This window comes from Pteropus alecto, unplaced genomic scaffold (assembly GCF_000325575.1).
Source record: "Pteropus alecto unplaced genomic scaffold, ASM32557v1 scaffold76, whole genome shotgun sequence".
Classification (NCBI taxonomy): domain Eukaryota; kingdom Metazoa; phylum Chordata; class Mammalia; order Chiroptera; family Pteropodidae; genus Pteropus; species Pteropus alecto.
Window position 1 is genome coordinate 14,489,553 of NW_006443138.1, and position 26,514 is coordinate 14,516,066.

The 26,514-nt window shown below is 32.6% G+C and overlaps 1 protein-coding gene across 1 annotated transcript in view; it reads right to left on the minus strand.

Moving 5' to 3' along the window:
- Positions 1-26,514, minus strand: part of PAWR (pro-apoptotic WT1 regulator) — a 99,932-nt gene that overhangs the window by 70,643 nt on the left and 2,775 nt on the right.

Below are 26,514 nucleotides of genomic sequence, written 5' to 3' on the forward strand. Positions count from 1 at the left end.
CAGTAGGATGGCAAAAAGCATTTCACTGTACTTTAAAAAAAGAACCAAAAAACAAATAAAAAATAAAAATAAAGAACAAATGAAAGAATATAAATAGTAAATATATACTTATAGTTAACAAAAGAAATCTGTCCCTAAAAACTTACATTTCAAACTTTTAACCATAATATTTCTAACCAGAAAACTTACTGACAAAAGATTTCAAATTCATTATAGTGTTCATTATCAGCCTTGAAAGAATCTCTGGGGACAGCTATATATATCGTTTGGTAAAAGTAGAGAATCTCTCTGGAAGGTACACACAAAAATAACAATGGTTGCCTGTATCACTTGAAATTTTATCATGGGCATGTAACTCTTTTAAAAATTAAAATTATGTATTATATTTAAGATATTATTTCACTTTTAGTTATAAAAGTTTTCTTACCGCCTAAAAAAATGATTTTAGTAATACTTTAAAGCCCTATTAAATTGGGAAATTTGATAACTACGAAGTTTATTCTGCTTTTGCATCATTATGTACGTTAAACCAAAGCCTTCCCCATGTTCTCCATCCCCATACTTATTTGGTAAGCATCTATGAAAAGCCCATGTGTCGCCAGTAAAAGATAATATGATCAGTTAGTGCCATATCTTAAGGATGGCTCAGAGAATTACTATATAGAATGTTCAGGGAATTATTATATAGAAGGGTTACAGCCCAGTTAGTCACATTCAGAAAGTAAAATGGAAAAGTAATAAAACTAAAAATAAATAAAAGCACCTCAAACAATAACCCAAATGTTGCCACTTGAAAAAAATACAAGAAGAAATTCTCAAACTAAAAGTCTTCTCAAAAAAGTTAAAAAGGGTCAAATATGTAGTGACAGAAAGAAACCTGACTATGGGAGGTGAACACACAATGCAATATATATGCGCCTTACTGTAAAATTGCACACCTGAAACTTACTGGATTTCGTTAACCAGTGTCACCATAAAAAAAATAAATTCATAAAATAAATTTTAAAAAAACATTAAAAAAAGCCCTATTGTAATGCGGGAAATGTTACCTGAATTACAGAGCTACAAAAAAGTCAAAAGTCTTTTAATTCTTAGGCTGTGACTTTCTAATGTATCTCCATGTGGGGGAATGTAGAGAGCCTGTTAAAGGTTTTGCTTTCCTTGGTTTGGTCATCAATTCAAATGGTGACTGCAGTCAAGAAATCAAGAGAAAGCGGGACTCAGTAGGCCAGCAATGGAATTAAGAAAGATCATCAAGAGCAAAGATGTGTCATTAGAGACCAAAGCTAAAATCATCTACATCCTCATATTCCCAACTATGTACGGGTGTTAAAGTCAGACACTGAAAAAGGTTAAAAAGAAAAAAAATGATTCATTTAAAATACAGTGCTGGAGAAGAGCTCTATAGATACCTTAGACCTCTAGAAAGACAAACAAGTGAGTTCTAGAATAAATTAAGCCCAAAACATTGCTAGAAGCAAAGATAACAAAACAGAAGCTGTCCTACTTCATGATGTTCTACATCATGAGAAGAAAGGATTCTTTGGAAAATACAATAATGCTGAAGGAAAAAAAAAAAAAACAGAAGGTAGCAGGAAAAGAGTAAAATGACATATAAGGTAGACCAAGACCAGGTAGTCAGAAGCATGCATCTACAGGAGCTGAGCAAGACTGTTGAAGACAGGACACTGTGAACATAACTTATTCACAGGGTTGCCGGGAGTCAGAGCCAACTCAAAAGCATGTAACATACACAGATAGATAGCCTGGGATTACTAATCTCTTCTATTCACATCTTCATCTTCATTCTGGCCCATTCATTAATGAACCACATTGCCAAGGTGAACTAGAATTCAGTTCAGTTTGCTTCCCTTTATCCCCTCTGCAAGGCAAAGTATCATTCACACATGAAGACCAAAGTAGGAGTCCAGTTATGGATTCCAGACTAAAAGACCCATGAAGGTTTAAACCAAATCACATAAAATCCATTCATGTATCTGTAAATTGTTAAGTCATAAAATGGCACCCATTCCCATCAAGTCTATTCCTAGAGGACAGAACAGAAGATACATATAGAAATAGTTCTAAAATGTGTGAATTAACACTTAAGACCATAAGAGAGAGAGGAAAAATGGGCAGGGCACCAACAAAAATTTCAGAAAATCTCCATACCCCAAGTTAAAAATAAACACAGGGTAAAGATCCATGGCAACATCAAGGGGGCAAGCCTCACATTACTAAACGCCTACCCACTCACCATTTGCCCATTATACAAATTATTTTTAATTTAATGTTAATTATTAAGAATTATTAATTATAACTTCTACTCTATATTCTTGATTTTTATTGAATATTGTTAATTATTAAGGATATCTGGGAGGGAGATAAACCTGGATTTCAATCTTAGCATGATAGTAATTATTAGTTGTATAAAGTTGAGCTGGTACACAGGTTTCTCGTTAGTAAAATGGAGATTTACCCACCTATCTTTAGATTTGGGATCGAATAAATGAAAAGTACTTACTCAAATTACCTGTCACGTAAGAATTCTCAGAAAGTGGTAGCTATTTTTACTTAAAATGACAACATAGTATCATTTCCATTACTTCCTTGATTAGTGATTAGCATTTTTTAAACAGCATTTTCTCAGTGCTTCCTTACTCCACCTTCACATGCCAAATATTGAGTTTAATAACTCTAAGAAATCTAAGAAAAAAATAAGATTTTTAAAATGAAAGTCAAGAAAAATAAACCAAATCTGAATAATCTGGTTTAGCTTATATGAAGCTATTAATAAATTCCACAAATCAACATTTCTCAGAAGTATTTTTGATGGTCCACTTTTATCAGAATTATCGAGTGAGATCTTAAAATACAAATTCATGGGTCCTTATCCTAGACTTACCAATCTCTTTTTGTGATTCTTTGGCAACTAAAGTTTAATAACATTTGTTTTAAATAGCCTAGTATGAACTTCTAATGCAGCAACCTATATAAGACAAATAAAAGTATACTATATGTAATGATTTATGTTAACATCCTAACTGAAGAATGCATGATTAACTATGCTTTGTGTTCATAATGTAATAAACAACAAAAATAAATCCAAAGCATATGCAAAACACATTCCAGAAAAGTACTAAGCATTGGCAAATATGAAATTGCCAAAGCGAATGATAGCTCATGTCTTAGTCCTTCAGGCTGTTAAAACAAGATATCATGGACTAGGTGGTTTATAAGCAACAGCAATTCATTTCGCACAGTCCTGGAGACTAGGAAGTCCATGACCAAGGTGCTGGCAGACAGGATACCTGGTGAGAGCTCACTTCCTGGTTCACTAACTGAAGTCTCTTTGCTCTCCTCACATGATGGAAGGGGCAAGAGCACTCACTAGAACCTGTTTTATAAGGATGTTAATCCCATTCAAGAGAGCTCTACCTTCATGACCTAATCACTTCCCAAAGACCCCCCACACCTCCAAATACTATCATATTAGAGATTAGGTTTCAACACATGAATTGAGTGGAGGGGGACACAAATATTCAGTCTACAGCAGCCTGTAATAGCTCATTTTATGTTCTAAACAAAAATTGGCCATTAAAAATAACTTGACCTAGTGAGAAATTTAGAACTATTTTATCTACTTTTCATAAATCATTTTTGTAAAAACAAAGCAAATCTCCTTAAAATAGTCACTTAAAGGATTGGAGCTGCAACTACCACCTTTTTTTTTTCCTGAAGTGAGGTTTTAGTAATCAAAAAGATTTGGAGATTTAAAAAAAAGAGCGGGGGGATCAGAATGATCCTCTTCTTTCACCTACATCTCTGCAAAACCTTCCCTCAATTAAAAACAAGTATATAATAAATTAAATGCTCAAAACAAAGGGTTTCTTTTTTTTATTTCTTAGAAATCTTCTCTAAATTTTGGCCCTTTAGGATCATGATCATGTCATGATTTTAGATTATTAATTACCATAAACTACAATTACCAAGTTTTCACACTCATCGGTACTGAAATATGCCCTGAAAGTATATTTTTGTTTGTTTTCAAATCAGTGGCATTAGCTCGGTCATAAACTGTTTTTTAGAAAGTCAATATTTTTAAATATAACGTTAAAAAGGAGATCCTAAATGTGATACCATATTATTTCAAGGTCAAAATAAACACTTTTTTTCTTAAAGCTCAAAATTTTATACTTTTTAAAAAAACGGAATTGGAAACAATACTGATAATTGTGTAAGCACAGTCAATATGTATTTACTACCAAAAGTAAACCAAGAAAAAAATTTGACTTTGTAGTGAATATTCAGTCATTGCATTCATCATTTACAAGGAGACAACTCCTCTTCAATTTCCAGGAAGATGGGGCAGTTCACCAAATATTTTTGCAAAAATCAACAATGCTTATATTTTAGGGTTCGACTGTGAAGGTTTGATATATAACCCCCAATAATTATTTAAAAAACAGATTAAAACAATAAAAAAATTAATTTACTTTCAAAATTAAGATATGCTTCCATGGAATGAGGGTGGTTACTCATAAGAGTCTTGAAAAATGTAATATTTTTAAAAGAAATTTTATAAATTTAAAAATTATTTTTTATTGTTTTTATAGTCTACAAATACAAAACCAAAACAGATACCTTCAAACCATAACTATGCTTCAAACCATAGCTATGCTATTAAATTCTGATCTCCAAAATAATTTTCATCAGGTCCAAAAACAACAAGAGATTAAGTCTAACTGGAAAAGATTTATTTTGCTCACAGATTATTCTATTTGGTTCAGCTTCCTTCCATCCTTCAACTCACATCCTTCTCACTTCTAACTCCCATTAAATAACTATTTAAACTGCCAAATATTTTAAGATCTATAGATAGTTGGCTCAATAAACTCGTCTCAACATATTTCTATTGTATCATAAAAATTCCAAAAGTCAATTAAAATAAAAATTATTAAGTACAGGAAAACTGATTCCACATTTCATCTCAAGTATACACAAGTAAGGAATTAAGACGACTCCCTCCTTTCATTTGTTTAAGAACAAGACTTGAAATTTTATTATGCCCAATTAATCTATTGCTTATACTACTCTGACACATATCTCCTCTCTCCAGACTTCATTCCATTCCAAGTTTTAGTCTCTGGGTTTTATCATTTATGACAGGTTACAACTTCCAGTCTTGCTTCAAGAGTACTCAAGTTTTGGAAGCAATTCTGGAAGTAGATTAGACAGTTCAGTTTTCTAAAATCAAACTGCAGCAAAACTTAACATCCCATAACAGAGCCTATATTTTTCCTTCTACAGAGTTAACAGTAATATATCTCATAATATACAAAAGCTTTAAACTATTTGCAAACATTATCAAGTTAATCTTCACATTTCTATAAGGGAGTAGAGAAAGGTAAAAGCATCAGATAACTTGGAAGCTTCCAATTCTTTTTAGACTCAACAGCATCTTAAAGAGATTATAATGTTATTTGATATACTATTAAAATAAGTAACCTGTGAGATACAAACTGCATCTTAATAATTAAAGAAGACAACTCAAATGTATTAGCAAAAAGCTTCCTTTTCTTTGTAGAAGCCTCTAGTTGGAAGTGGTTTCAGTCAGCACAAAGGGGTCTTTGTGGGCCTATCTCACGTGGTAAAACAAATGCAGTAAAGCTTCTATCTCCCTAAAGGGAAAGAATCAAGCATTTAGCTTACCTTATTTGTACAAACCATATCTCAAGGTAACTAAAACAGTTAAGGAAGGAAAAGTTCTCTTTATAAATATTCTAGCTAATAAATTACAAGTAATAATAGAATATCACCATTTTGCAACCCCTAATAAAATGGATCTAGACCAGCAGTGCTCAAAGCATGGTCTGGGCACCACTGTCAGTCCCAAAAACCCTTTCAGAGAATCTGCATAGTCAAAATTATTTTGCAATAATACTAAGAAGTTACCTACTTTTTTTCCCCTCCATGCTTTCATGAGGGTACATAAAGTTTCCAGAGGCTACATGATGTGATACTGTAACAAACTAAATGATAAAGCAGATAGCAGAATCAAGCTGTTGTCTTCTTTCAAGCTGGACAATAAAGAGACTTACAAAAATGTAAAAAAAATGCAACACTTTCACTAAGCTTTTGTTTGGGAAAATAGTTTTCACAAAAATGTTATTTATGTAAACATACACTGAGTTTATTATAATTTTTAAATAAATAATAAATTTCTAAAGTTTCTTAATTTTAATTTCTAGTAAGGTAAATAAACACCAATAGATACAATATTTAAAATAAACAAAAACTCAATAATTTTCAAGAATATAAAGACGTCCTGAGACTAAAAAGTTTTGGGATGGTTGACTTAGGCAATTCATCAATAACTGCTAACATCACAGAAAGAGAGCTGGCCAGACATTTCTTCCTCCTAATGGAAGTACAAAATACCACCTATGAGGTATTCTTGCCCATCCACCAAAACTGAACATTAACCTGATCAAACTTTTAATTTAAATGAAAATCTACCAATTTACAGGAAATACAAGGTTCAGAGGGTTACATATTAAATACATCACTGGGATGCAATCAGCAAAATCCAGAGTTTAGGACAATCAATCAAATTTATTCAACAAATAAATTGCAAAAAAAATTAGAATGTGAAGATTAAAAGAAAGTTAAAAGACAACAAGTAATTGCAGTGTACGGACTTTATTGGGCAAAACAGAAAAACTATGTATGAGACAATCATGGAAATCTGAACACTGGATATTTAATAAGGAAATATTATTTACATGTAACAGTGGCATTGTCATTATTAAAATATTCCTTATTTTTTATAAATTTTATACTATTTAAAAGTAAAATGATAAGATTCTAAGACTGCCTCAAAATAATGGGGATTGGGGAAAATAAATGAAATAAGATTGGTTACAGTTGATAATTATTGAAACCAAGTAATACATTTATACCTAGGGTTCATTATACTATTTGGTTTACCTTAGTTCTTTTGATTTTTCTATAATAAAGGTTGTTATTTTTTAATGTTTCATGTTAGATGTTTCATAGGTAAGTTGATTGATTTCCTCTTAAGCCAAAGAGTATTATAACCATTTTCCTTCAATTACGGTAACTCGTAATGTGTTGTTTTTACTTCATAAGGCGGTCTTGAGAAGTTTATCTTTGGTTATTTCAGCATCTTACTTCTGAACTCTTTACCTCCAAGAATATTAAGACAAAAACAAAACACAGCTGGTAAGAAAAGAAGATTATAGATAGGTCAAATATAAGGAGAGGAATCAGGACAATAAATTGGGACTTCACACTAGAATTAGTTTCATCCCAACAGAAAAACCAGTATGCTCTCACACATACACACACACAGTCTCTGTCTCTCTCTGTCTCTCTGTCTCTCCCTCACCCCCCTCTCTTATTTCTAGTTGTGTGCTCTGGCCCAGACACTGAAATGAAGGAAAAGTTCAAAACAAAGTTAGGAGAAGGATGGAAGGAGTGCATTTTAAAATAATTCACTCCTGTCTTTTCCTATTTCGAATACACAGCAAAGACTTTGATTATTCTTCACAGTTTGGTTTCGAAGTCTTCAGTCCTAGAGATGTTGAAAGACTAAAATTATTGGTTTGAGCTTTACATAGGATTCTCCATCCAATGAAGGCTATGTAAAGATTAAGGATGTAAAATTTGAGAATTTCTTGCACAATCATCTTAATAGAATTTTAAAGTAAATTGATAATAGATTTACGAATCAAAGAGGCCTCACTCAGAACTTCCCTTGCATGGCGAGAATGGGTATGCTTTATCATAGAGTAGAGCCATGTCAATTCTCCCAGGATCCTCCATCCATATTTCAAATATCCTATCTTATCATCGGATCTTATATACTGATTATTGGGTTGGGAAATACAGTCATCATATCCACAGAACTTAAGTAACTAAAAAATATATTTAAATAACATCTCCCCATCTAATATTCATCTTAATTTATGCTTCATTTTCAAGTATTCCAAAAGAAGCAACTCTAACAAATACCTTAGTTGAGTAACTCTCAACTGTTCTTTAAAAAAAAAAAATCAAACAATAAATGTAAAAATATAGTGAAGCTGTTAAGTAAGTTACTCTATATGGATAACGGTTTTCTTTGTTTTTTTGGGTTACTTCTCTAAGGGAAAAACATCAATTTTTAACCTATGGGTGCACACAAAAAAACTAAAGATAAGCATTTGTTTGAAAAAGGAAAAAAAGGAAGCTGTTAAACACACTTTCATTTCTAGCACCAGAACAAATTTTTATTATTTTTCCCCCATCTTAACAATGTAAATAGTTTTAAAAACAACAAAAAGTTTAAAAGAACTAATTTAAAAAATGTAAGAAGAATTAAAAGAAAAATGCAGGGAAAGTTACTAAATTATAAAGGGGTCTTTGTTTTTAAAATTGTATTCTCAAAGATTACCATAGAATCAGGAAATTTAAACTTATATGAAACTGATGTCCTAGTTAATACAATAAGGAAATAAAATATATACGGATTGGGAAGGAAGAAGTAAAACCTTGTTCACAGACAACATGATCATCCGTTAGAAAACACGAAAGAATCAAAATAAAACAAAACAACTCCCAGAACTAAAAGGCAATTACAGCAAGGTTGTAGAATACACGATTTAAAAAAAAAAAAGAAATCATTTTCCTATGTACAAGCAATGAAGTGGAATTTGAAATTAAGAACACAATATATTTACATTACCACCCCAAAATGTGAAATACTTAGGCATAAATTTAACAAAATATATGAAACACTGATGTGAGGAAGGCTATAAAACTTTGAAGAAATATATCAAAGAACTACATAAATGGAGAGATAGTCCCTGTTCATGGTTAAGAAAACTCATTGTCAAGATGTCAGTTGTTCCCAAAATGATCTATGGATTCAATGAAAGCCTAATCAAAATCCTAGGAAATTATTTTAAAGATATTGACAAACATATTCTAAAATTTACGTAGAAAGGCTAAAGACCCAAAATAGCCAACACAACATTGAAAGAGAAGAACAAAGCTGGAAGACTGCCACTACCAAATTCAAGACTTACTATAAAGCTACAATCATTAAGAAAATGTGGTACTGGGTTCCCACTGTGAAGTTAGAAGCACAGGGGAAATAAGAGAGGCAAGGGTAAAGTTGGCAACTAATTCCTCAAACTAGAAATTCAGTATGGTTTATGCTCTCCATGCCTTACTTTCCTAATCTGTAAAGTAAGACGAGCACTGACACCTCCCTAGAGTTTTTCTAAAATTTTAATGCATTGATACCCATAAAGAACTTAAAATAGTGCCAGACCCAGTAAGCATGCAAATGTTTTTTATTAATATGCCTTGTGTATCCTGAAAGATATCATTCACCCATAATCAAAATAATAAAATATTCTAGAAGCCAGCTGTAGTATAAGTGATTTCTGACCTTTGAAATCATCATATCGCTCAAATAATAAACTCCTGTAATCATTCCAATTGAAGATACCAACAATCAATTAAACAAGACATAAAACTGAGAACATGCTAATGAACTATATTCTGCTACAGTGTCCTAATTATTTCACATATAATGTCTTCCCAACTGGTGTATGACAACCTCCCAACTCATCCTTGCCTCTGTTCTTCCTCTAACCTATTCTGCACATCAGTGCCCAATAGGTGATCCTATTAAAATCCTGATTTCACAAAGTATAAATATATCCTGCTCAAGTTCTCCTATAGGCTGAAATTTCAAATTTTCAGCTGACTTTTTAAAGTCCTTCACAATTATACTCCCCAATTTCACCTATTACAATTATTTTCTAATATAAACCCTATTCCAATCAGGTTGCTTACTCTCACCTTTGTACCACTGCCCACTCTGCTCTCTCAGTCTGAAATACAACTTTCCTTTTCATCTGTCCATTTCTTATCAGTCCTTCAATATCAACTCAAAGCTCACATTCCCTCCACAAAACTTTCTGGACCATTCAGTCCTCTAGGGAGCTCTCACTTCTCTATACTAACAGTACAGCATAACACTTAACACTTTATTATACATTTTTAATGGCTCAAATTTGTCTTATATAATCTTATTTTTTCAAATTAGATTATAAATTGCTCAAGGACAAAACCATGAATTAGAATTCATCCAAATCCTGACAATACTGGTAACAGAACAGATATAGCAACTCAAATGCCCAAAAGGCCTAGTTCAGTATCTAACATGTAATATACACTAAGAAGCTAGTAAATGTATTGTAGCTTTATTGGAACATCCAAATTATGAAAGATTCTGTAACCATTAAGAATAACAATACAACTATATATTTACTGAAATATAAAGATATTCATAAGATATGATAAAAAAGTATTTGCAGGATAACTGAATTATATAAATATACTTATTTTATGTGTCTGCATGAAACTATCCTCAAGAATTGTATACCAAAACTACAAAATAACAGTTATCTTTGCATAATGGAAATTATGTTTATGAAACAAAAATATGCAGTAATTAACAGCTCTGCTTTCAAAAAAGTTTAAAAGGAATAATATTCATGATATAATGTCAAGTTTAATGGTAGGTTGTAAAAATGTACATACAATCTCAATGCATAAAAATAAAAATGGAACGTATTCCAACTGATAATAATTTATAGCTGATCTTTGCACAATCCTGTTTTTGCTGCTTCATTTCAAATTTTCCACAAGAAAGCATTACCTTTTTATCATCGAAAAATAAACAAATATTATTTCTAAAACATGTTTGGAGAAGTACTTGACCTCCTCTAGGATAACAGAGGAAGGGAGGGAGGAAGGGAACATTTGGAGAAGTTGAACAAATATGTGAAAAACAATTCAAAGACAATGCCCATCCTTTAGCACCTGTATTCCAAGTATCTGTATTCCAACGTGAACTGAAAGAATCTGGAAATGGAATAATACCTGTTTTCAAATACAGGACAAAGTCTAAACTCAGAGAATATACTAAGCTATAAACTTCTCCATGATTACACACAGAACAGAACCTGACAATTTTGTATCACCAGAGCCCCCATCTCCATTTCATCCTGTTCTTCCAAAAAAGTCATTCCCAAATCTATCTTCAGTACAGAATTATTTTGTAATATAAAGAATCACTTGGTAAGACTTTGTTTAGAGCCTATTCTCTCATTTCTTTTTAACCCATGTGAAAATTCACATTTACTTATTCTACTGTATGTATATTATTTATCGGATTTTGTATTATTTACTATTATTCAATAGATAGCTATCTCTGAACAAGAACATCCTCTTAATGATTTCAAATTAGGCAGGCAAAACTTTTTCACTTCAGAAGCTGTCAGAGTTATTGTATAAACAAGTATGAACAGAGGAAGGAAATGCCCAGCCAACAAGCTTAACAAAGGACAGCAGAATAAAGTCTGAATTCTTTGGCATTACATTCAGATCTGTCCCAATTGGTCCACATCATTTCTCTTTAGCTGTTCTCCATTCATCTCCCACTATAAATTCTCTGCACATCAAAGTTTCCTGTTACAATATATCCCTCCCTCTTTCCAACAATGATAACCAATGTATGGGCATTGGCAGCCAAACAAATCTGGAGTCAAATCCAAGTTCTGCCAGTATGGCCCTTGGGCAAGTTACAACTTCCCTGAGGCTCAACTTCCTCATCCTATAAAATGATAAATAAAAAAACAAAAACAAAAAATCTACCTCGTGAGTTAATGTGACTATAAGAACTAAGGCATGGAAAGCTCCCAGCACAGAGCTTGGCAAACAGTTGGCATGCAATAAAATACTATTATTTCCTGGCTCTAAGCTTTCACACATGCTATTCGCTCTACCTAGAATGTTACTGTGTCTCTGTCTCCACTTGGCAAATACTTTTATCAGTCAAGACCCAGGGCTTAATACCACTTCATCTTACGTAAAGCCTTCCTTGACTCCTTTATGTAACTCCTTTTCTGAGTTAGTTCAGTACTTCGTTCTTTTCTCCATCATAGCTCTTATTACACCAAATTCTAATGATCTATCTATTATGGACCAAATATTTGTATTTCCCCCAAATTCCTATGTTGAGATCCTAACCCCCAATGTGATAGTATTAGAAGGTCAGGCCCTTGAGAGACTAGGTCATGAGGGTGGAGCCCTCATGAATGGGATTAGTGACCTGACAAATAAGACCTCAGAGATCTCTCACCTCTTCCACCATGTGAGGACACAGAGTGGAAGAGGATGAGAACCGTCCCCAGACATCAATTCTGCTGCCATCTGGATCCTGGACTTTTCAGCCTCCAGAACTGTGAGAAATAAATTTCTGTTTATAAACCACCCAGTTTATGGTTTTCTATTATACCAACCTTAACTAAGACATCAAGTTGCTTAAAGACTGGTGGGTTTGTAATTCATCATTGTATCATCTAGCACTGAGCCTGGGGCACTTAACAGGCACTCAAATGTTTCTGAATAAAACCAACCAAAAAAAGAATCTAACAAAAATGATGTAGCATCCAAGTAAAAGGAGTCAGAAGGGCAAATGGTACAGAGGTCAAACAATGAAAATAGAAAACATATTTTCACATTTGACAATTAGGAGGTCAAAAGCAACCTTGGAAAGGAAACAGAATAGAAACTTATCAGTGAGATGGGAGTCACCAGGTGAAAACAATGCCTTTAAAATGAGCAATTAAGAAAAATTAAGCTGAAGGTGAAGCACAACTAAGGGAATACTTCATGGCAAGATGAACCACCAGGCTGAGTATTTAAGAAGAAAGAATAAAATAAGCAAGATTTCAGGTAGGAATCAGGGTAGTTAGCCCTGGGAGGGAGATAGAGAAAATGTTACACTCAGCCAGAGGTAAGAAGGCTGAGCATGAAATACAACTTAAGTTTCAGGATAAAAGTAGTTTGGGAAAATCAAGTTAATTCTTTTTTATAATGGACTAGACGATTTCTAAAGACATTTCCGGCTCAAAACATCCCGTTATATAATTTTCTAATACCAACGAAATACCTCTCAAATCCATCCATTCCTTTTTTTTTGTACTGCCACTACCCTAGCAATCAGTATTAGTATACCCTTAAATGAAGAATATTCTCATTTCTAGTCACTCTCTGCTCCCTAGTCCTTTTTCCATTTCATTACTTGAATTGATCTTTGCAAGCCACTGTTTTACATATTTTGGATAGATGGATGTGGATATGCACTTGCAGACAAATATACGTATGGGTATACATATTTGTAACACTGAAACATTTGTTGAGAAAGTTGGATTGTTCCAATGCAGCCAATGTTAGCATCAAGCACATTGAGCATAAGACAAATTTTGCATTTGCACATGCCCAACTGCAAGAAACACTAGTTAAGCACAGAAAACACGATCCAGCCACATAGAAATACACAAAATGCACACACTTCAAACATCTGCCATGTAGCTCAGTTCATTTCATGTGTTATGAGCCACACACATTCACAACTGGTGTTGCACTTTCAGTCCAATTTCGGATAACCCTTCTTCTACCACTTTGCAAGTTGTAACTCTTGACACTTATTTATAAGCAAACTTTAGGTGTTCTGCAAGGAAAAGTGTCATATTTATTACAGTACTCACATATTTCTTTACAATTTAACATGTATAAAGTTGCGCTAGTCTTTATTAGGTTTCTATCTTTTTACATGTCACTAACAAAGCTTTATTCCCCTTAATTCCATTTTTCCATATGCCCTGTGGTTTTTATTGTGTGATTTTGCATGCTATGATGAGTTTTGGGAACTTGTATGCTGAGTTACAGCTTACACATACTTAAAATTATTGCAGCTCAGATGACCAATTTTCCACCAAAATCAAAGGCTACAGAGGAGATTAAAAACAAAACAAAACAAAACAAAAAAAAACCCTGTGTATCTTTCACAATTATCTGAAGGCTCTATGAGATATTTTGAATGACTCAAACACTTTTCTTGAAGAAGGTTTCAGGATACACAATACGTGAAAAGAAACTAAATAGCTGTTTATCTTAAGACAACTTACTTATCTACCAATCAGAAAGCTACATAAATAGGGCAAAGAAGCAGTAGGACCCTACTGCTTCCCAATCAAGTAATGCTTAAGTATTTCAATAGCAAATAGCACAAACATAACCATCCGTAAAAACAGAAAGCATAATGGTGGTTGCCAAGGGCTGGTGGGATAGTAGAATGGAGTTAATACTTAATAGGTATAGAGTTTCAGTTTTATAAGATGAAAAGAGTTATAGGCTAGATACTGATGATGGTTGCACAACAATGTGTCTCTTATTCATAAATTTTGTTATGGTATTTTACCATAAAAAAAAAATCCATCCCTGTTTTTGAAGTAAGACTAAACTATAAAAATATCTATGTTGAAAAACTAAATACACAAATCTGTATAATGTGGTTCCCATTTTTATGTAGATACATAGAAAAAGAATTAGAAACAAATATTAATACATATAACAGGCGATAAGTTTATGTTCTCATATATTTCCATAAGAGAACTACAATGAAAGTATTACTTTTTAAAAAACTAATAGCAGGAAGAAAAAAAAAAGATTGTAAAAATTTGGTTTGGATCACCTTTGGTTTGCATTATAGGATACCAAAAGGTCTTGTCAAGAATCTGAAACCTAAAGTAACTTGGAGAGTTTCAGCAATTATAACTTCACTTTTAATTCACACTTCTCAAGAACCATCTTCTGAACGTTCCTTCTATTCTTCATAATTGAGATTTCCATTCTTTTTAAATACTAAAAATATTCTGCAAAAAATTCCAAAAGTAATAGAAAATAATTCCATACTTTATGTAACCAGCAAATTTCTCAAATAAGATTATTAGTTCTTAATGCCCACAATGTTACGTTAAATGGTAACTTTTGAAGTTAATTTTATTACAAAAGATGTTTTCATTCTGTATTTCAAACTGTATTTTATTATTTTTATTTGTGTTATCAGTTGGTCCCCTAGAATTTACATAAAGAGTTTGCAAACAAATTTTTAGCTGCCACAGAATTGAAATCTATAAGATAAAGGTTCTCCATTCTGTTCATTTCAGCAAAATCCCCCAAAAATACTCACTTTCAGAATACAACTCACACAAGGGACACCCCCTGGAGCACTAGCACATGTGACAAACAAGACTGTGCCAATTGGTCCATAGGGCACTTTCTACATAACGCCACTCTGTCAAGACCAGAATACGTAGCAAATCTACCTAATACGTAGAAACAAACAAAGGGAGTTAGCAAAAATGAGGAAACAAAGAAACATGTCTCTAATGAAAGAATGGGACAAAACTCCAGAAGAACTAAATGAAATGGAGACAAGCAATCTACCAGATACAGAATTCAAAAGACTGGTTATACAGATGTTTAGTGAACTTGGGGGAAAAACAGAAGGACTCAGTACGAACTTCAACAAAAAGAAAACATAAAAAAAAATAACCAGTCAAAAACAAACAATAACCGAAATGAAGAATATATCAGAAGGAATTAACAGCAAATTACATGAAGCAGAGGATCAAATCAGCAATCTGGAAGGCAAGGTAGCGGAAAACACCCAATAAGAATTTTTAAAAAAATGAGCATAGTTTAAGGGACCTCTGGGACAATACCAAGTGTAACAACATTCATATCACAGGGGTACCAAAAAGAGAAGAAAGAGAGCAAGGGATCGAAAACCTCTTTGAAGAAATAATGACAGAAAACTTCCCTAAACTGGCAAAGAAAACAGACATACAAATCCAGGAAGCGCAGAGTCCCAAACAAGGTAAACCCAAAGAAGCCCATACCAAGATATATCATGATTAAAATGCCAAAGGTTAAAGACAAAGAAAGAATCTTATAAGCAGCAAAAGAAAAGCAGTTGGTTACATACAAGAGAGCTCCCATAAGACTGTCAGCTGATTTTTCTCAACAGAAACTTTGTAGATCAAAAAATATTCAAAGTGATGAAAGGTAAAGATCTACAACCAAGATTGCTCTACTCAGCAAGGCTAACATTTAGAATTGAAGGAGAAATAGTTTCCCAGACAAGAAAAAGCCAAAGGAGTTCGCTACTAAACTAGTTTAACAAGAAATGGTAAAGAGAGTTCTTTAAAATGAAAACATCAAAAATATGAATAAGAAATTACTGAAAAGAAAAAATGCTCCATTACAAAAGCAAACAGTAAAAACAGTGAATCAAACAACTATAAAGCTAATATAAAGCTTAAAAGACAAAAGTAGGAAGATGATGTGTAACCACAACAATAAAAGGATACACACACACACAAAAGTAAACAATTATGACAAAAACATAAATGTGAAGGGAATGAGTAAAAATTGTAGTGATCTTAGAATATGTTCGAATTTAAGTGACCATCAAATTAAAATAAACTGTCATAAACACAGCTTGGTATATGTGAAGCAAATGGTAACCACAAAACAAAAATCTATAAGATTTAAAAAAATAAAGAGAAGGGAATCCAAATATAACTCTATAGAAAATCATGAACATAAAAGAGAAAGCAAGAGAATAAGAAAGGAACAGAGAAGTACGAAAATAAAATGGCAGTAACTACATACCTGTCAATATTAAATGTAAATGGATAAATGCTCCAAATAAAAGACAGTGTGGCTGTGTGTGTGTGTGTGTGTGTGTAAAGAGACCTGTATATATGCTGCCTATGAGAGACCCACTTCAGACTCAAACACACAGAGTGAATATCTACGGAAAAAATATTCCTGCAAATGGAAATGGGGGAAAAAATTAGAGCAGCAACTTATATATATGACAAAATAGACTTTATAACAAAGACTATAACAAGAGAAAAGGAATGGTGTTTCATAATGATCAAGGGATAATCCATCCAGAGGATGTAACTCCTGCAAATATCTACACACCCAATGTAAGTCCACTTAAATATATAAAGCAAATATTGACAGACATAAAGGGAAAGATAGATACTAATATAATAGTAGAGGACTTTAATACCCCATTGACATCAATTGATAAATAAAATAGGGGACTTTAACACCCCATTGAGATCAATAGATAGATCATCCAGACAGAAAAACGACAGTGGCCTTAAGTGACACATTAGACCAAATGGACTTAATTGACATTTTCAGGATATCTCACCCAAAAGCAGTAGAATATACATTCCTTTCAAGTGCGCATGGAAAATTTTCCAGGACAGACCATATTAAGGGCACAAAACAAATCTCAATAAATTTAAGAAGACTGAAATCATATCAAACATCTTCTTTAATCACAATAATACGAAAAGAGAAATCAAGTATAAGAAAATTAAAAAACACACAAACACATGGAGGCTAAATAATATGCTACTAAACAATGAAGAGGTTAACAAGATCAAGGAAGAAATCAAAAGATACCTTGTGACAAATGAAAATGAAAACACAATGATCCAAAGGCTATGGGACACAGCTAAAACAGTACTAAGAGGGAAATTAACTGCAATATAGGCCTACCTCAAGAAACAAGAAAAATCTCAAATAAACAATCTAACCTTACACCTAAAGGAACTAAAAAAAGAAGAACAAAGCCCAATGTGAATAGAAAGATATAATGAAAATCAGAGTAGAAATAAATAAAAAACACAAAAGATCAATGAAATCAAGAGCTAGTTCTTTGAAAAGATAAACAAAATTGATAAACCTTCAGCCAGACTCATCAAGAAAAAAACAGGACTCAAATAAAATCAGAAATGAAAGAGGTGACAATCAACACCAAAGAAATGTAAAGGACTATAATAAAATACTATGAACAATTATATGCCAACTAATTGGACAACCTGGAAGAAATAGATAAATTGCTAGAAACATACAAGTTTCCAAGACTAAATCAGGAAGAAATAGAAAATCTGAACAGACAGGTAATTACTAACAAAATCAAATTAGCAATCAAAAAAAATTCCAACGAATAAGTCCTGGACCAGATGGCTGCACAGGCAAATTTTGCCAAACATTCAAAGAAGAATTAATATCTATCCTTCTCAAACTACTTCAAAAAACTGAAAGTGCTCCCAAACTCATTTTACGAAGCCAGCACTATGGATACTAAAACCAGACAAAGATACTATGAAAAAGAGAATTCTAGGCCAATATCTTTACCAAACATAAATACAAAAATCCTCAACAAAAATTAGCAAAATGAATTCAGCAATCCATTAAAAAGATTATACGCCATGATCAAGTGGGACTTATTCCTGAGATGCAAGGTTGGTTTAATATCCACAAATCAATGTGACACACCACATAAACAAAATGAAGGATAAAAATCATTTGATCATATCAATAGATGCAGAAAAAGCATTTGACAAAATCCAACATCCATTTATAATAAACACTCTCAGCAAAGCAGGGACAGGAGGAACATATGTCAATGTTACAAAGGCCTACAGCTAACATCGTACTTGAGGGTGAAAAGCTCAAAACTTTTCCTTTAAGATCGGGATGTCCACTTTAACCACCTTCATTCAACACAGTATTGGAAGTCCAGCAACCAGACAATAAAAATAAACAAAAAGCATCCAAATTGTAAAAAAAGAAGTAAAATTATCATTATTTATAGATGACATATCCTAGATGTAGACACCCCTAAAGACTCTACCAAAAAACTATTACAACTAATAAATGAATTCAGTAAAACAGCAGGTAAAAATTAATATTCAGATATTGGTTGTATCTTTATATATCAAAAACAAACTTTCAGAAAGAAAAATTAAGAAAATCATCTCATTTACAATTGCATCAAAAAGAATAAAATACCTAGGAATAATTTTAACCAAGTGGGTAAAAGACCTGTACTCAGGAAACTATAAGACATTGAAAAAACTGAAGATACAAATAAATGGAAGGCCATACCATGCACATGGATAGGAAGAATTAACATCACTAAAATGTCATACTATACAAAGCAATCTACAGATTCAATGCAAGCCCTATTAAAATACTAAGACGTTTTTCACAGAACTAGAACAAAGAATCCTAAAATTTATTTGGAACCACAAAAGACCCCAAATAGCCAAAGCAGTCTTGAGAAAGAAGAATAAAGTTGGAGGTATTAGTCTATCTGATATCAAACTATACTACAAGGCTATGGTAATCAAAACGGTATGGTACTGGCATTAAAAACAGACACATAGATCAATGGAATAGAGCCCAGAAATAAACCCATGCCTATATGGTCAATTAATTAATCTATGACAAAGGAGGCAAGAATATACAACAGGGTAAAGACGGTCTCTTCAATAAATGGTGCTGGAATAACTGGACAGATACATGTGAAAAAAAAACCTAAATAGACCACTTTATTACACAATATACAAGAACAAACTCAAAATGGATTAAAGGCTTAAATTTAAGACCTGTAACCATAAAACTCCTAAAAGAGGCAGTAAATTCTCTAATATTGATGTTAGCAATAGTTTTTTGGGTATGTCTTCCTGGGCAAGAGAAACAAAATAAAAAATAAACAAATAGGACTATATCAAACTAAAAAGTTTTTGCACAATGATGGAAACCATCAACAAAATGAAGACAACCTACTAAATGGGAAAATATATTCGCCAATGATACATGTGATGAGGGGTTAATAGCTAAACTATATAAACTCGTATAACACCAAAAAAAAAAAAATCTGATTAAAAAAATGGGCAGAGGACCTAAACAGATATTTCTCCAAAGAGGACATACAGATAGCCAATAGACATATAAAAAGATGTTCAACATCACTAATCATCAGGGAAATGTAAATCAAAACCACAATGAAATATCACCTCACACCTGTCAGAATGGCTATCATTAATAAATCAGTAAACAAGTGTAGGCAAGGATGTGGAGAAAAGGCAGTCCTTGTGCACTGCTGGAAGGATTGTAAACTGGTGCAGCCACTATGGAAAAGAGTATAAAGAAGGTTCCTCAAAAAAGTTAAAAACAAAACTACTACACATGACTCAATAATTCTTCTTCTGGGTATTTATCCAAAGAAATCCAAATCACCAATTCAAAAAGATATATGCACCTCTATGTTCACTGCAGCATTATTTACGATCACCAAGATATGAAAGCAACCTGGGTCCAATCAATATACAAATGGATAAACATGCTCACAAAGAAGATTTTGATGGTTGCCAGATGGGAGGGGGTTTTGGAAGAGGAGTGAAAAAGGGGAAGGGATTAAGACATACAAATTGTCAATTATAAATATAGTCATGGGAATATAAAGTTCAACATAGGTAGTATAGTCGATAATATTGTAATAACCATGTATGGTGTCAGATGAGAACTAGACTTACCGGGGTGATCACGTCATAAGTTATAAATGTGTAATCACTACGGTGTACACCCTAAAACTAATATAATATTGGTGAACTGTAACTGAAAAATAAAATTATTTTAAAAACCCTGCATTGTGACCCATAAAAAACTGGTAAAAAAAATTTCTAAAGACTATCACAGAATAAATATTAGCCAACTCACATCATAAGTTTTGAACTTCCTGTTTTTACCTTTGAAGTACATAATTCTGCAGGTCTTAGAAATTAAATATTCTTACGATTTAATTAAAACATGGTGCCTTGTGTATTTTTAAGTAACCTAAGGAAAATGTAATAGATGGCTAAGGCTTAATTCTATACCAGTATGTATATGGCTATAAACATGAATGCCTGAGATTCAAAGTGAAAGTTGCCTCAGCAACAAACAAACATGTTAAGAATCATCTGGCTAGTCAAGGACTCAGTCTAATGTGAAAGTAAAAAAAAAAAGTAAAAAAGCTCTTGCACTTAAGAATATTATAAGATGGACAAAACTTATTTTAAGAGTTTGAATTGTTAATTAGTAAATATTTATAAATATAATTATACATCTTCCCTTAAAGATATGTAAAAACAAAAAATGAGTGACAATATAGTTCATATTATACATTAATGTTAGAGGCTTTTTTCAATTGTCTAGGCTAACAAATTCTGGACAAGAAGCAAGGCAGACACAATATTTTGCACTAAATATATGACATTACATAAATGTTGACAAGGTACTTTGAACTTCCAAGTACCTCAAATTGTCTCTATTATAATATCAATAAAGTTTTTAATTAGAAGGAAAAAAATGAGAATGCTTAACATCCCAAATAAGAAGTTTCCATGAGACATCAACAACCAGCTATCAATGTAACCTATATAATAAATCATCATTTGGGAATTTTTAGAACATGTCACAAATATTTCATTTGATTCATGTAACAGTCCTGTTAGACAATAAGTATATCTCAATTTCACTTGAGATATCAGTAAACCAGTACAAGGCCTATAAGTCAGTTCTTCCCCAAATTTAGTGTGTGCAAGAACCACTCAAGAACATAAAATAGTCTCAAATAAGCCCTCCCCAACCCTAGAATGAGATGAACCCAGAAATCAACATTGTAAGTAAACAAGTATTTAAGTAAATACTGGTACAGGTCCCCCACCCCACCTAGCCACAACTTTTAGGACACTGATTTAAAAAAACATACTAAGGTCGCAAATGGTCTAAAACTCCATCTGTATTCTGAATAGAGCTTTGTGGATCTCCATGAAAGATACATAAAATTTTAAATAAACTGAAAATACTACATTCATTTAAATTAAATACCTTATATTAACCTCCAGTACAAACAAATGGTAGTAGGTGACCAAGTTTTAAGAAGCTTAAAACTAAGGAAATTCTACTATAATTTCATTTTCTCTGTGAAATGCAGGAAATGCTGATTAAATTATTTTAACAGCTTCTCATGGTTTGAAAACTGTTGCACTTTTCTGAATGAGAAGCTAAAATTTAGGTACCTCAGGTTCTAGGGACATAATGGAAAATTAAGATGAAGATATGAAAGCACTTAGAACACAACTTTGTGAATATACTAAAAACCAATGAACACTTCAGAAGAGTGAATTTTATACTATGTGAATTACATCTCACTTTTTAAAAAGGAAAAAGCACTTAGAAAACTTCAAACTCAATATTTGTGAATAATTTTAAACTTCTAAGACATAATATCAGCATTACTATTAAATAGCATAATTACTTTCTGGCCTACATCACGGGTGCTAAAAATCGATGTAGAAATAATAAAGAGCACAGATAGGGCCACTAACTTAATAATGACTTTAAATAAGAATTTTAATGCCACCGTTTATATGTTTATTTGCTCTCAAATTTTTTTAATAAAGTCCCACTTCATGTGCCTTTTATAACAGGGCTATTTTCAAATTCTATAGCAATTACTAGCATCTTATATTTTGCTACTAAAATAATCTTTGCATTTTTTAAATTAGGTATATAGTATGTAATATAATATAATAAATATAATAAAGTGGTTATTAAGCATTAGGCTTTGAAGGCGGACAATCTCTACTCTGCTTCTTACCACATATACGACCTCAGGCAAGCAACTTACCCTCTCTGTCCCATTTCTCCATAGGGTTGTAGCAAGAACTAAATGCATCAATATTATATAAAGTGCTTAGAACAGTGCCTGGTCTTAAGTACATCATAAATGTCATCTAAACAATCATTATTTTTATGCAAAAAAGCATCTCAGCTTAGACAATTCATTACGAATCATGGTAATATTAAAATTTCAATTTACTTTATTAATGAGCTCAAACATTTAGGAAAGTCTGCTTAACTCCTCAAGTGGCCTCAGTATTTATGCTAATATTTACCCTATTCACAAATCCAATTTTCCCCAACTCTGAGTCACTATCAGTTCCTCTCCTGACTCATCACAAAGAAAGGTAGACAGTCTGGAATAAAATGGGCATACCAAAAGGCATTTCTTAATCTACCTGGATTTATAAGGTTTACTAAGTGGAACTTGTCCTATACAATGTTCGGTAAATATGCTGAATAATTATGACTTGTGCTCACTTAAAAATGCTTTCTACATATCAAATGCTCCTTCAAACTATGGAGTAGGTATTAAAACCTCATCTTGATAGAAAAACAACATATCACTTAAATAAAATCAAGGATCGACATTTTCTGACTGCTAGCCAAAAATAAATTTATATTTACTGATGGCCTGGTGTTCAAAATTTTGCCAAGCAAGCTATATATTAGAAAGTCAAAGCAATCTCTAAGCCTACAAATTTGACCTTAAGTTTCTATTCAATTCCATACTTCCACTGTTTTCCCCATTCAAATCTTTAAATGATTTAAGATAACCTCTATTAAAAACTTACAGAAAAAAATCTAGAGAAAAAAGCTAAATAATGAAAGGTAGAATAATTCTTTAAAACTGCCCTTTTCCCAGATGCATACATACATTAAAAAAAAATTCAAACTATTGCTTTATCACTTATTTACTTTCCATGTGATGTTGAATCATTTAAAACTCTCTAAGCCTCCATTTTCTCCTCTGGAAACAAGGATAAAAGCATAATTATAACTAAAACATAAGATTACTATAAGCACACATAAAGTACTCTAGTCAAACAGTGAGTTTCAATGTTAACTTTTCTATTTAAATCAAAACCTCAGTGTCACTTGAGTTCTACCTATTAGATGATATTTTCTATGGTAACTGTCTCTGTTAACCCATTTATGCAAACCTACTCAATGGCAATAACTTCACAAGCACTCTGAAAACAGGGGTGTATAACTATCTAGGAAGACTTCTTCAACTATCCTCCTCTTCAAGTCAGGTATCTTGCTCAGGAAATAAGGTGTACTTAATACTGTACTTACCATAATTGCCTGTATCTCTTGAGAGGCCCTTGTGAGCAAGGCCTGTGTCCTATTCATTTCTGTATCCCCAGACTGCAGCCCAACAGTTCTTAAACCTGACTCACATTAGAATCACATGGGGAGCTTATCAAAATATTATTGCTTGGGATCCATCCCACACCCACTAAATCTTAAGAGGGTCAGAGAGAAAGAAAGCAAGGAATCGGCATGGTGGAATATTGTTTTTAAATCCTCACATGATATTCATGTGCTGCCACAGTTAAGAACCATTGCACTGACATTTAAAATACTATACAAACAGGTATTTATGCATGTATGTGTGAATATATAGGTATGAAATTCTAAGTCTTAGCTCAAGACCCTCATCAATAGCCTCAGCCCAATCATCTCTTCCCTTTAAACACACATTTCTAATAAACAGTTATATGCTACATTAGGATGGCTTTTAGACTGTTAACTCACTTCTTAAGTTTTTTCATGTAATTATGCCTTCGCCTTCCTAGATTACAGTCTTGCTCCTTATTCTTCTTGCTTTACCCACAGTACTTAGGAAACATGTAATAAACATTTGACTGACCTAATAAACATACATGAAAATTATTGTCAGGCAGTATATCACATCCAAATTATCCAATTCAGGCTATTACCTCCCCCCATTACCCCCCAAGAAAAGAAAAATATAATAATTTAGAAAAAAGCTTTTTAAAAAATCTCTTAGTAAATGAGAACTAAAGTTTATCTCACTAACTGGTATCTGTATATTTGCACTTTTTATTACAGTCATGACACATAGTATCCACCCAGTATTCTACTCTCATCTACCACTTTCAGTTTTTGACCTTCTTCCTTCCTAAAACTAACTTCCACTTGCTTCTGGTATCTTTAGCTGCTGTCAGGTACCTTTACAACAATTTTATAATACTCTGTAGTTAGTAAAATAAGTTAATAAAAGTCACAACAAATGTGTCACACACATGTTTAATAAACACTTCTTGAAGAAACTGTTTCCCAATCACTAAAACAGGCTCTTTGCATACAAATTACATGCTAATCTAATATAAATTTGTTTGGGAGTAAGGTCTGAAAATAAGAGAATCTTACTCAACATTATATGAGTCAGTTTTTGAATATAAAGATTGGTGATTTTCTCTTTTTATATTTTCATAACTAAAAATTTTGTAAAATAGCCTGACTTTTTAAAACAGAAGTGCTAAGTAGTACTAAATGAGAAACTACAAAGCAATTGGCATTCTTGATATTGAAACTACAAGAAATGAATGGCACACAATTCTAAAAAAGCAACAACCTAAAGATATGAAAATGGTTCATATCCAATGGTTCGAAGTCTTGAGTCATATATTTTAGCACTACTAAAATAATCTAAAAGACTTAAGATGTTTTTAAACTGAAAATATGGTAGGAAGCACTCAAGAACTATGCCTGCTAATTAGATACCGTGATAAAACATTACCATGTTTTGTTGGATACTACAGCACGAAACAGATAGAGCCATAGTTACCACAAAAAGAAAGCAGTCCTCAATTCCCTATTCAATAAAAAAGGTTCAAATTCCACAGACAAAAAATGGTACCCTGGGTTGTTTGTTTTCAAGGAAGATTAAATTTAGGAGTTGCCAACACCCAAACGAAAAACATTCCAGAGTATTAGACTCAATTGTAGTGGGGAGCCATCTACATTCTCAGCACTGTGTTCCCTTACCCAAAGTATTAACAAAGGATGTTTCTTAGGATCTCACAAGACACACCATACTTATTTCCTCCAGTAAACATTACCCTTGTCTAAAAAAAAGGTATTTGAGAAGTAACAATTTTAGCACAAGCAGCAAGCAGCCAGACAAATAAAGTTTAACATCTGCCAAGATATTTCCCAAAATAAGACTCCTGTCAAATGAACAATGAGGGAAAAACTGAAAATGACAAATTCTTTTATTTGGACCATCAGCTACTTTTAAAAATAAAGATGAGGAATGTAGCTTTCCCAAAGAAGCCTGGCCTTCAATTTCCCCTTAATCTTCATATTTTTAACAACAACAACAAAAAAAAACCTAGAAATTTGGTTACCACTCTTACGAATTCCTTTAAAAGCAATTTAATGAACAACAGATCTTTTGTGCAAGTAGCAAACCACGGAGGACAGTTTTGCTGACTGATAAAAATCTCTCTGAAACATATAAAAATCTACCCTTCAAAGACAAATCGATTTTCCAGGTATGGAAATCATATTAAAACTTAAAAATTTGGGTATATCTTATATACACCCTAACTTATGCCAGTACTTTTCATCTGAACCACAATTAAAGTTAGTCGATCCTTATTAATTATTTACTTGGTGTCAAAGTTGAATAAATTGAAGGCCAGGACTTTAAAAAAAGAAAAAAAAAGTAAAATATAAAGAGCTAATGAGAAAAAGATGCAACTACTCTGGAACAAGGTTGTTGAATCACTTCCCAAAACCAGTGAGCTACTGTTAAAGTAACCAAAACTTGTTTAGGATTGTTTTGTTGAGGGTAGAGTGATAATTATAAACTAAGTAAAAATGTTTCACCAGTCACTTTAATAGAAAGATGCTGCTGCCTCCGTACGTTTTGAGACTGTTCAAAAACAAACAAAACAAAAATCCAACCCTACCACAAACGTTTTCCAGAATAAATAGAGCCAAATACTTAAATATGAGAAGAAACCGTCTTAATAAAAAGATTTGTGGGTTGCTACAGCGTTCCTA